At 34.9% G+C, this 14218-nt stretch overlaps 1 protein-coding gene across 1 annotated transcript in view; it reads left to right on the plus strand.

Moving 5' to 3' along the window:
• The first annotated feature begins 736 nt into the window (after positions 1–736).
• The window catches only part of LOC124357195 (organic cation transporter protein-like), a 105897-nt gene continuing 92415 nt past the window's right edge, over positions 737–14218 (plus strand). Inside the window, exon 1 of the mRNA XM_046808731.1 lies at positions 737–902. The gene's annotated coding sequence lies outside the window, so the exon portion shown is untranslated. The remainder of the gene's footprint in view (positions 903–14218) is intronic.

The following is a 14218-nucleotide window of genomic DNA, read 5'->3' on the forward strand; positions in this document are numbered from 1 at the left end:
TGTCGTATCCTTCCACAGGAGTTGTCCAATACTGCGCTGAATCTTCCGGTCGATCCCACGATGCGACGATTCCCACAGCAGTATCTCCGCAGGCACTCACTATCACAGGATCCGTGTCACGACACTCACTACACTGCCTCACTGGTACTCACCACTCTCTCGGCTCCCCAGTAGACGGCCTTATATAACCTTCTAGCATTCTTGCTAGAAGGGTCTATACCGGTGGGCTCTGGAAGGTCTAGAAGATTCCGGAGTCAATGGGCAGTGAGTCTTTTACCAGGAAGACTGCTCTAGACTTTCTATTGTCATCAGCCTATTCAGAAGAAAGGACTGGCCCAGCCATTTATGAGGGTGTTGATGGCTCTCGCAGAAGGATTTATGGCGGTCCCTTACGTCAACAGCCAGGGCCGCCACCGCAGCCGCCGCGCGACGGCCAGCTCCGTGACAATATTATTACACTTTATTCGTTGTGCACCATCTCACATTTTGTCAAGTGTCTTTGAAGTTCAATATTAATATAATTAATTCGATAAACATTAATGTAGTACATGTTCTATATAATTTCTATGCTGATATGTTCGGAAATAAAACGACAAATTAATTCGTAATAGATAATAGAAATCAGAACCGTTCCGAAATGAAGTCGCTATCAGCAACTGCGTGCGATTACCCCATTCAGGTGACGCATGAGGAGCTCGTGTACCCAGTATGAGTAAAGGCTGTCGTCTGCATCATCTGGTTCGTTTGTCATTGTATATGTACGTTTTTTGCGTGGTATAGTGTGATAAAAATTAGTGATTGTGTCATTTATATTGTTCAATTATCGTATTTTTGTGATCAATTTAATTTACCGTGAAAATGAACCTAAGTTTTATGCTATTTTCCTAAACTGACGCTGAATGGTAATATGTGTGTGGTAGAGTATTGTGAAACTCAGGTTATGTTTCTTCTAGGGAACCAATATTTTGTATTTCTTGTAATATAAATTATTATCAAAATTAGCAGGAAAAACTTTTAAGATATATCGTCAGATTTTAGAGATTATTAGGCTTGGAATCTGTTTTTGATCAGAGTGGAATGGAGTTTTACAGGTTATGTTTATTGTTGTAGATGAGTTTTTTACTGTGAAAGATAAACAAGTGTATATTTTCTCAACCTAGGTAAACTGTTTTCTATTTCTAATTTACCAGCTTTCAATTGAACACCTTTTTTGAGCAGACCTCTTTTTTAAATCGTGTAGTATAGGCTATTTTTTCTTGTAATCCCAATTAAAAAGAATAAAGTAAAAAATAAACTTTATCAATGATATACTCTTTTTCTATATTTTTCACTGAATAATGATAATGACAACCTATTAGACATAAGTCTTGGTTTTTTAAGTAAAACATCAGTACTATAGGCCTATAATACTAAAAATAGACGAGCCACCAGAGACTAAAATGTAGCTGCCAGCTTCAGGGTTAAAAGAAGTTCTTGATTCTTGTAGAGTGATTTTAGGTATCTAACTTAAAATTATTATTTGATATACATTGAAAGCATTGATTATTTCATTTTAGGCTGCAGTATAGTAAGCGATTACCATCACAATATTCATGATTATCTAACTACGAAACTAAAATGTCAAACACTATACAAATAATTTTACCTTGTTGGAATTAGTTTTGAATAATATTGTAATTCTAAACCTTAAAAAGAGCCGGCAGTAATTAATTGTGAATAACTATAATTTGAGTGTAATGAATTTTATTCGATAGTGTAAGTATTTTTATTATAATATGGTACCCTGATTTGATTGTGATGGTGGCCATTTATTATACTAGCTTTATTTTGAAGTAGACTTTAATAAGTGGCCTACACTCGTTATTCAGTTGGTTGTATAGAATGTATTGATTCTTTCTATCAAATTAATAATTCGATATTATAATAATTAATTTAACTTAGCATATGACATCAACATATTGATAAATTGTAATATGTAATGTCTAATGCAACGAATTATACTAATGGAACGCGCTCTGGGCCGGAGAAACCGAGCCGAAATCCTGGGCTGCGTTTCGAGTCTGCAGGTGCTGGAAATGGGCAAGAACTCACTCCGCCCATATGGCATGCATTATAGTAATGATCTAACATCACTTTAAAACGCCTTCTAGACTTAATAATATTGTTAGATACCACAATTTATTTATTATTACAAATGGTAATAACTGCTTTTTACCGTGGATATTTTATTTTTAGTTAAAAAAACAGATTTTTGTACAATGTCAAAATAACTGAGATTTTGACTTGATATTTTACTTATAAAGTTGGAAACGAAGATGTCTGTAAGATTAAAATATTTCTCAGGTGAAAAAACAACATTTTTATTGGCAGTATTTTATTTCAAAGTAAACTACATAAAAAGTACAAACATGACATACTTAATCTACGTGTTAGAAAATAAAATTATTTTTACAAATTTTTGCCTTATTCCTAAGTTGGATTTTTTTGTAATGTCAAAAGTTTTCTTCTCTTTTTGCGATGTGATGAGATATTATTTAAAAAAATAGTTTAATCACAGTTTTAATTAAAAATAACCCGTGGCTTCCAGTGAATTCGTCATAAGTTAAATGCCCCTTGAAAACACTACAAGTAAAATGGTTACAAACTCTCAATGTCAATTCAGAAGTTGTTACGTTTGTTTGAGATAACTTGAGCAAATAACAATATTTTACAATTTTCAATACACCATCACTTGATCTAATCAATTTACCCTTAGATTTAAAATCAATTTGATCTAATCAATTTACCCTTAGATTTAAAATCAATAAACAGTTAATGAGTTCTAAGATCATTGGCATGGAGTATAGAACTACAATCGTTACATTTAATACATTTTTCAATACGTCTTACAATGACGCCACAAATATAGTATAAAATTTCATCCTTTAAACTAGAACTATCATAATTTTCCATGACATACATGGCACTCTCAATTTCACTATCCAAAGACAAATCCAAATCACACTTATCAGCATTAGGTAGCTCAATGGATGCCTTCTTTCTGACAATAATCCTCCTTCGTTTCTCCAGTGGCTGTTGCATATGAAAATAAAAAATTGTTGGAACTGCTTCATTTTTTAGGCATTTTCTTATAAGGCAAAATTAAATGTTAATCATGTTCTGTAAAATGTTTACTGTATAAAACAGGGTAATTCTAAGCAATATATGGGTCAACCTCGATTTTTCTCATATTACAATATAATGTTCCAATAGTCAATTAGAAAAGGAAATGACTAGAATTTCTTGCCGGAAAGCAGTTATAGGGAGCAGGCAACTCATATTGCAATATAATGTTCCAATAGTCAATTAGAAAAGGAAATGACTAGAATTTCTTGCTGGAAAGCAGTTATAGGGAGCAGGCAACCGCGAGAGAATTACCTATTAATGATCAGGGGCACTGACGTGATCTGGGCTTCAAATTTGGAACTACTCGAGTTAATTTTTTTTCTAAAAGAGCAAGCAGCGCGAAGCGCTGCGCAGCGGGCAAGCATCGTGCGTGATCTTCGTCTATACTGAATTGATTCAGGCCAAAGGAATGACACAGATTCCTTTACCAAATTTTTTACGGAGATTTTGTATTGGGCGGATTATATTGGTTTACTTTGCTTTCCAGCATGTAATTATGTGTTTAAAATTGTTTTACATACATTACCTACATTATATTGTAATATGTAATAACAAATTTATCAGAAATTTTTAATAAAAAAAGGATCACGCACGATGCCTGCCCGCTGCGCAGCGCTTCGCGCTGCTTGCTCTTTTACAAAAAAAAATTAACTCGAGTAGTTCCAAATTTGAAGTCCAGATCACGTCAGTGCCCCTGATCACTAATAGGTAACTCTAAGCAATATATGACCGTCTGGCGGTTGCCTGCTCTCTATAACTGCTTTCCGGCAAGAAATTCTAGTCATTTCCTCTTCTAATTGACTATTGGAACATTATATTGTAATATGAGAAAAATCGAGGATGACCCATATATTGCTTAGAATTACCTAAAACAGTATGTTTTGTTGGCTTAAAATATTTTCTCTTTGTCGCAGTAATCCACTTTTTTAGTAAATTGTCATAATTCAATGGAAAACCAAAACAAACAAATTAACAAATAATAAAATACAGGTAGCTGAAAATCACAAAGATCCCATACTTATAAAGTAGAGAGTAGGTCAGTAGATACTGTTTTTAGCAATGATTTATAAGTTTATGCATTTATAAGTGCTATAACAACCAACATTGATATCTTGGGTCAATGCGGATAAAATAATTGAGTGATAAGCATGTTTTATTCAACTATATAATTATTGTTCATGATTAAAAAATGATAGTTTATTAATGTACTCATTAACAGTCGTACCGTACTTTTAATTATTTGGATAACCCAGTTAATAATTTGGCAATACAGAACATAATATTGGTGAAAATTACAATTTTGGAAGTTGCATATAAATATTGACATGGTTGATATAGTAAGAACTTACTTCTGAAAAGAAATGTGGCTGCCTTTAGTCCATCTGAACGTGCAGTTGTACGCAGAGCAACTCTTCACCATGTCACGAAATAACAAACATTACTAACATTGACAAATAAAAGGAAAACAAACTAGTTGAGTTGCTCAGATCAGACGTCTTGACGGAATAAACAGGAAGAGTTGCCAACAATGCAAATAACAACAATGATTTGTGTTTCGGCATGAAAAGGCGTGATGCCGTATCGTCCCGTTGATCGCCGCACAACTCGGTGAGTTCTTGCCCACTTTAAGCACCTGCAAGTCCATGGATACACCAGTAACGCACAGCTGTGTGCAACCGGAATAAACAACACGTGGCTTATGGGCAGTGCGTGTTCCAGTAGTATAGTTCGTTGGTCTAATGTGAACAATAAACAACGAGTAATATAAATTCTCTTCCATTACCTTCTGGTGGATGGTGCCTTTGGTGGATTTGAAGCACTCTGACTGGGGTTCTGCCCCATAGGATTCCAAAGTTACAGTGTTCATTTGATGAGAATATTTTAGTTTAGGGTAATTCTGAGTTAGTTTAAAACAGCTGATTACTAAAACATACGTGTTGCTCCAAAGGTAGAGTTATTCTCATTCCATTAACCAACTTAATATCAGCTCATTGTTTATAACATCCACTAACCAACATGATAGTAGTCTACTATCATGTTAGTCGACTACCAACCTAGTAGTCGATATCTTTATGTCCATGATGTTTTTCACTTGTACTGACTTTATTAAATTAATTATTTTAAAATATATTTCTTTTGTTCTGAATTTACTTAATGTTTTATTTTGTGTGAAGATCTGAAAATAGTTACTTACCTTAAATTTCCTTTTTGAGAATTTAAATGTTTCACAGTCAATAATACGTATTTACAAACTATGTAAATTATCATCAATTCACCAGACATTTTGTTGTGCAACAGGCATTCCTTTATCTCATCGTCAGGGGTGTCATCTCAATAACATTCTAGTGGAATAAGGTTTATACCATTGTCTGAAAACCTACCTCGACCTAATTGTCATAAAAAAACTAAAAGTTGCCTGAACTCATCAGTAGAATTGCTGTCTCCACCTGAACTCTCTCAGTTGTTTAGAGATTCATTTCATTCTCAAGATATCCTGCAGACTGAGACACACAGAAGAGAAAATTTGCCAGTTCTCCAAGTTATAGACTTCACTAAGGCTCAGTCTGTAAATTGAAATAATACAATACAATTACAATGTAAGATTAATTTAAAACACTGTTAATGATGGAACACTATTATTAAAAATTTGAACAGGCAAATCTTGGAAAAAGTTGAATACCTACTACATATGTTTCTGTTGGAACCTGAACATGTACATTTGGGTGCTTAGTCAAAAAGTCTTGTGAGTATTTGGGCTTAGGATTATTCTTTGATCGATACATCTTCAGAATATGGATGGTAGATTTTTGGAGGGATATATTTATTTAATGATTGAAATAATCCACCTTCCAAATAGCACTATTTACACATACTCGTATATTACATTGCATCTAAGTTCACCTCCGCAATAGCCTGTCCACAAACTGTACAAGATCGCAAGATTTAGCAAAGACCCAATGGCTATGTACAAGACCTTCCACTTACACAAAAATATTGCACATGAGCGATCAACTGCAAAAAGCCACAATAAGTTTGTAGCAACAGATGAATCTGTTTGTGAATTATATTTTAAATTTCTGATCTCTGGGAGAAAATGATATGTACTTGTATCAAGAGGAATCAATATGTAGGTGTATCGGGGATAATTGATAAGTATGTACTTGTATCGAGTCGATATATACGTCGGGGGGAATCCAATATGTATTGGGGAAAATTGAGAGTATGTATATGTGTATTGGGGGAAACGAAAGTGTATGTTCTTGACAAGGAGAGTACAGGTCCAGATTATACGAGGAGGTACCCAAAAGTTCCCGGAATAGCTCTGCCGTAGGCGGAGCTCGCGTAGTAAAAATTGTCGCCGCTTGGCTCTTGTAGCACTGCTCTTTACCAGCTCAGTGCCACCTGTTGCGTTGACCTGACGTGTTCTGTCCCCATGCAGTAATAGTTTTTGCTATTGCTGTTTTGTGATCGTGCTGTTTTTTACAATGGCAAGTTTGAGTAAACAGCGTGCTGCTGTGAAATTTTGTTTTCTGCTTGGCAAAAACCGCTGTTGAAACAGTTGAAATGTTGAAGACAGCCTATAAAGACGATGCTATGGGGAAAACCCAAGTGTACGAATGGTTTTCTCGGTTTAACAATGGTGACATGTCAATTCAGGACAAACCTCGTTTTGGACGACCAACGACTTCCCGGACAGACGTAAATCTTGTGAAAGTGAAAGAAATTGTGCTTGCTGACCGACGACAGACTATCGAGCAAATATCAGAGGCTAGTGGGCTGTCATGGAGCTCAGTTCAACGGATTTTAACCGAAGACTTGAAAATGAAAAGGGTTGCCGCCAAGTTTGTGCCTCGTGCTCTCACTGACTTTCAAAAGGAACGTTGAATTGAAGCCTGCCGTTATTTGAAGCAGCAACTTGAAGCCGATCCAGATTTCTTGTCAAAAATAATTACAGGTAAAGAACGTTGGTGTTATGGGTACGACCCAGAAACCAAACAACAATCCAGCCAATGGAAGATGGCATCATCACCCAGAACAACACGCCTGCGCACACATCAATCTCTGTCACCCAGTTTTTGGCTAAACACAGACCTTAATCACCAGATCTGGTTCCGTGCACTTCTTTTTATTCCCACGAATGAAAAGGGGCATGAAAGGTCTCCGATTTGACAGTGTGGATGACGTCAAGAAAAAAACAATGGAGGAACTGGCAGCCATCACTGACAAGGAGTACAAAACATGTTTCGAACAATGGAAACAACGATGGGATAAGTGTATAAAGTGCAATGGATAATACTTTGAAGGTAATAAGTTTGTTTTGTAAAAAAAATAAATATATGTATATTTAAAACAAAATTCCGGTTTTTTTGGGTACCCCCTTGTATAAGGGATATTTCATTGTTTAATGTGAACTAATATACAGGGTGTACATAAAGTCCTGCACGGGTATAATATTTTCTGAACGATAACAGATAAATAAACAAGATTTGGTACATCAATACTACACCTAAAAATCTACTTTTTGAAGGAACTATCAGTTTTCTGTAATATCATGGGGACGTCCCGCAAGGAGTCAGAAGGAAATCTTAAATAGGAGCATAGGTCAATATGGACATCATTTTAAAGGGCTTATCTAGCAGAGTTTAATGCCGCAAACCGCACTCAAAAAGATTGATCCAGTACAAAATGGCGGCTGTTCGAAGATTTTACTTGGTTACATTTTATTAGTAGCCATAACCCCAGTAAAGCAAAACTGCAACCAAACAAATGCTGCAGCTAACTACTACATTATGCTTGTCAGTTGTACATAAGTGAATTATGACATTAGGTATCCTCAAGGGTTACAAATTTGGTCCTAATATATTGATAACAGGGAAAAACCTGATAACAGTAACAATTAGAAATCTCTTATCTTTGGGTCGCAGTTAGGACTTTTCCTATTAGCCAGTCTATTTTATAGTAGGCTATTCTAGTTTTCTTGTTTTAGTAGTGCTGTCCATCCATTTTATCAGTGCGATTTAGTACAAAAGAGTTTGTCGTATTGCTTGTAGTTCTTCAACTACATTATGTCGCTTGACGAACGTGAACGTATAACACTTCTTATGATGGTTGGTTGTGGGAAATAACAGACGATCACACGAGGAAGCATGCCATTTATTTAATGACTACTTTCACGAAAGGCAGCCAATTTCTAGAACAACTGTAGGGAGAACTGTTCAACACTTTATGGAAAATAGGAAGTGTTTCCGATCGTCATAGGTCGCTGAGATTTCTAATTGTTACTGTTATCAGGTTTTCCCCGTTATCAATATATTAGGACCAAATTTGTAACCCTTGAGGATAACTAATGTCATAATTCACTTATGTACAACTGACAAGCATAATGTAGTAGTTAGCTGCAGTATTTGTTTGGTTGCAGTTTTGCTTTACTGGGGTTATGGCTACTAATAAAATGTAACCAAGTAAAAATCTTTGAACAGCCGCCATTTTGTACTGGATCAATCTTTTTGAGTGCGGTTTGCGGCATTAAACTCTGCTAGATAAGCCCTTTAAAATGATGTCCATATTGACCTATGCTCCTATTTTAAGATTTCCTTCTGACTCCTTGCGGGACGTTCCCATGATATTACAGAAAACTGATAGTTCCATCAAAAAGTAGATTTTTAGGTGTAGTATTAATGTACTAAATCTTGTTTATTTATCTGTTATCGTTCAGAAAATATTATACCCGTGCAGGACTTTATGTACACCCGTATAAGTACACAGATTAAAAATAATGAAGCCTTGTCCTCAGACGTGCCAAAAATATTATTTAAATCGAGGTGAGGTGATTGTAATTGAGGCTTGCGAGTTGTGATTGCTGTTTAACGCCGTGTCCATGATGTTTCTCCCTTTGAAGAAATAACTAATTTTGTCTTGTAATATGATTCAGGTCACACTGTATAGTGAATTTAATTGTAAAAACAAAACACGAAATTAAGCAATAGTCATAAGGAGTTATTCTTAATAAAGTGACTGTCTGCGATTTCCAAACATATTTTTATAAATATAAATTAAGAAGCAAAACTGTTATTATAATGTAATTTTTGTAATGTATGTTATAATCAAATTTATTCTAATTTTACTTTTGAATAAAAATTAGTTTTTTATTTTAAAATTAATTGTAGTTTGTGAACAGAAAAATAAATATATTTCACTTTGGTGAGCTGCTCTGTATTGGCTCAGTTTGGAACTACTCCCGGCACTTTTAATCCTATATTTATATTAGAACATTTTTAAGGTTTTGTAAGAAAAATAATGAATGTTAACCTTTCAATACAAAGATTAACATGAGCACGTCTCAGCCAGCTATGGGAATTAATCAGATTACCGTCATCGACATAGTGAGTCGAATACCCATCATTGTTATTTGCGATTATATCAGATTACTTTTATAGATGTACTAAAAAACTGTCTAAGGAACAGAAACACTTTACATAATAAAAATAAAACTATCATAATTATTATCTAATGATAGCCTTGGCTAAGCTTACAAAACTATAGGTAGATCGTTTACAAAAAGACCCTGGGTGATTTGAGTTCTCCTAGTATCCCCACCACTGCTTGGCATTCGCTCTATTGGATCATCTGATTGATCCGGCTCAGTCGGTCTCATTCACTGCTGTGATTCGTTCAGTTGTACCGGTCAGTGCAGAGTTACTGAGCCTTCCCGCTAGAGCGTGTTATGCCGGTCATCGTGTTGACCGAACATAATGAACGACTGAATGTAATGACCGAGTGAACGAAAGAATCCGCTTGTAAAAAAGTGTTCGAATAGAGGAAGAAACGTCATATCGTACAGTGAATGGATAGATATATTACAATAAATGTATTGTTTCAGGAATCTAGTAAATGTAAATAGACCTTTTAAAACTGACAAAAAATGTAATTGTAAGTTACCAGATACATTGCTAAATATTTTAAATGTTAATACTTACAATCAATGGACTTAGTTGATTGATATGCGTGTGATTTATCATAAGTAAGGTTATTCCCTTACAAATTTTTAAAATAAATTACTAACAATTCAATTAAACAGACACATTGCTCGTTTGAAAATAATTTATTTTTCTTTAAATAACAAGATATTTTATAACCAACCGATTAAGTTCCACCACTTTTCATACTAACCAGACTCCCTACTCCCCTGTTGAGTTATACGATTACGGATTTATTCTTAATCGGTTAGTAGTGAACAAAAGGAATGGCTGAACAATTTTGGGGACCTAATGTAACCTAACGCATAAACTTTATAGTTTTAGTTAGTTTCATATGATGTTAAGCTATTTTTCATATATAAGGGTTTTTAAATGAAGCTAATTAAAATATTGTAAGTTTTAACGATCATTAAAATAATATTTCTGATTTGAAAAAAAAAAAAATATTCAGTTGGCAGGAAAAAATGAACAAATGCTCGAGGTGAATGGATCGAATTGAACAGGTCAAGACCGAATGACACATCTCTATTGGCCACTGCCACTGCACGGCTAACCTCACAACAAAATGCAAGCTTCCTGGATACGTCTATGGCTACATTAATATGTTTAATTAATATTTTACTCTTAGACTGCGCCACTTGTATATGCCTACACACAAAAATATAATATAGTTATAGAGCAGGTAAATTATCTGCAGTGTAAATTAAACTGTGTGAGCGAGACACGATCTACACAACTGGTTAACGGATACAAGAAGGTGCTGGTCCCACTCCCCCCCCCCCCCCCCCCGGAGGGGGTCCCTCCTGCACGGTACTGCTCAGAAATTTGCTTCTGCGCAGGTTTCTTTGCGAGCGGTTTATCTATGGTAGGATTATAATACGTATTGTATTAATCAGTGATATTTTAACATTGTATAATGAAGATCAATATAAACCTGTTGGTAAACAGTTGTTAACATCATATTTTGAAATATTGAAATGATCAGTTAATATAGGTCATCTGTTTGGTTAGAAAATTGAGTATATTATATAAAGATAATATGAGCAACCCTCTATTTAATGAAACATAACTACTAAAATTGTACTGAACATTGTGGATAGATAACATCTAGAAAACCATCTACACTGAAATTTGGTGTTCACATGAAAATAACAACAGTACTGTTCGTTTTCCAACCAAGAACTAAAAATAGTACTGAACATTGTCGATAGATTACATATGAATACCATCTATATAATAGTGGTTATAGTAAAAATGAGATATAAAACTTTTAAAATTATTAAAAGGGTTTAAATAAAAATATAATCAAGGGACAATGGTTTCAATTTGATTTTAATTGTACAGATTTAAGTGATTAGTGAAGATTGTGAAGTGTTAAGTGATTATTTGTTAATTTTGAAAATAAATGTAAGTTATAATATTGAAACAAAAGTTCATATACAAATTCTATACAACACGGCTTGTGGAGTTAATGTCTGTCCCTAAAAAAGCCCAAACAAATCGAAACTTGGTTAAAAATTGATTATATAAATATCTTGACTGAGTTCATTGGCCATTTTAGTCCACCATTCTGTTTCAACTTCTTTATCAATGAAGATAAAGGAAAATGTTTACATTAGCCAAGTTAGCGTTACGATCTAAAACCATTTTTATAAATTTCTTAAAGTAGTATGTTTTCATTTTCAGAAAGAATTTTTAGGCGGTCGCGATCCAAATATTGCACTATTATTGATAATATGTTTGAAATTTGGGTTATATCTCAAATGGTTCATCAATCTTGGGGACCTAGAGGAATCGGGATTTCTGGATGAGAGGGATAACTAGCTATGGGGGATAGGCATTGGTGGAGGGGATGTTCGGGATACCAATATTCAAGTGAAAAAAGTACAAGAATCTTTAGAGGTCAGAGTCGGGCTATCAACTGCGTATGAGGAAAGCTTAAAAGATTTTTAAGTATTTTGTCCTCTTTTTCATAATTTTTATCCCAGGGGATGTTTGATTGTAATTTTTTTCCTTTATGCTCTCAGTCTTGTTTGTCAATACACATCTTATTTGTGCATTTCGTTATTAAGTTATTTATTCCTGTTTCGTGATTTGTCAAATTTTGCTACTTTTATTCCAGTTTTGTTGTGTTTATTTGATAGTAAGCTTCTAGAACAGTGAAATTTACCTTCTACAAGTGAAAAATCTACAACAATATATGTAGTTGGTGCTCTATTGAAATTTTTTATTGTGTTTTTAGTTTGACATTGAATTTTACATTCCTTTGCTTTGTGCAACCAATGAGGCTGAAGATACATTGTGGTTTTGTTTTTTATGTTCGTCAATATCGGTACTGCCCCATCCCATGATGATGGTTGGAGGTATTACTTTGCTTTTTATGGGATTAAAAATGTTTCCGTTTTTCCAAATTTAATTGTTATCTTTTTTAATTTAATTTTAACCCTTGAACTGGCGGTCATTTCATCCTGTAGTGTTGGGCTGTTTTAGAGCTTCACACAAGGTTTTAAAATAAAATTATTAAAAATATAAAATAAAAGTAATATACAGGGCGTTTCAAAAAGGCCTTTACAACTTTGAAAATTCATATAAATTTTAGTAAACAAGGTACAGAGCTGGTTTTGGTGTTATTTTAAAGGAAAAAACTTCAAGTGTTTTTACCTTAAACTAAAGATGTTCTATGTGACTTCCGTTGGTTATTCTGCAGACATCCCATTGGTAGTCGATTTCTTCCCAGACTCGCACTAGCATTTCAGGTGTAACTTGCTCAGCAGCAGTGTAAATTCTTGCTGTAAGTTTAGGTAAAGTGGCCGGCAAAGGAGGTACGTACTCCATATCTTTTATGAAACCCCAGAAGAAAAAATCTAGCGATGTCAGGTCTGGGGAACGGGGGGGCCATGCAATTGGCGCATCACGGCCAATCCATTGACCTGGGAAGCGGTCATTTAGAAAATCCCGCACGTCAGTTAGATAGTGTGGTGGTGCGCCATCTTGCATAAAGAAAACATTTCGTTCTCGGTCATCCTCATCAATCTGTGGTATTAAAAATTGTTGCAGCATATCAAGTTACACTATCCCATTGATGGTTCTCTCTTGGAAAAAAAGGGGCCGTACACTTTCCTCTTGCTCAACGCACAAAAAAACGTTCACTTTAGGACTATCACGAACATGTTGTAATGTTTCATGTAGATTTTCGCTGCCCCAAATCCTACAGTTATGTGTGTTTACCTTGCCACTTAAGTGAAAAGTGGACTCGTCAGAAAAGATTATGTTGTCCAAGAAATGTTCATCATCATCCACTCGATTTAACATATACATACAGAAGTTCCTACGGGCAATCTTATCAGTGTCTTTAATTGCTTGTAAAAGCGAATATCGGTATGGTTTCAAGTGCAAACGTTTTCTTAACACACGCCAAACCGGTGTATGTGGCACTTGCAGCTCACGAGATGCACGCCGGATCGATTTCGTAGGGCTTTTTACAAAACATTGTCTCACTTGCTCAACGACCTCGTCAGATGTGCTTGGACTACCTCAGGATTTTTTATGTTTCACTGAGCACCCTGTTTCTACAAAACAACTATGCCACTCATAAATTGTAGGCCTACTAGGAGGATCTTTAGCGTACTTGGTACGAAAATTACGCTTAACTGTTTTCACAGACTTCAATTCTTCAAACCAAAACACACAACTAGCACGCTCCGGTCCAGTGAAGGCAGCCATGTTTAACGTAACTGTCACTGTGCGACGCGATTAGGCACTAGCGGACTACGCGAGTCAAAACTTGAACTGTTTTCCTTTAAAACAACACCAAAACCAGCTCTGTACCTTGTTTAATAAGTTTTATATGAATCTTCAAAGTTGTAAAGTCTTTTTTGAAACGCCCTGTATATATATTTTTTGTATAAAAAGTAATTATATGAGGGAATTTTTGACCAACAATATTTTGTGGGTTAACACTACAGAAGCGGCAATGACCGACAAAATTTTGTGGATTAACAGTTGGAGGGTTAAAGTATTTTCCTTATAAATATTGTGAATTAACAAAAACAAAAACCTAAAAAGATAATTGCATG

The sequence above is a fragment of the Homalodisca vitripennis genome, chromosome 3, assembly GCF_021130785.1.
Source record: "Homalodisca vitripennis isolate AUS2020 chromosome 3, UT_GWSS_2.1, whole genome shotgun sequence".
In the NCBI taxonomy this organism is placed as follows: Eukaryota; Metazoa; Arthropoda; class Insecta; order Hemiptera; family Cicadellidae; genus Homalodisca; species Homalodisca vitripennis.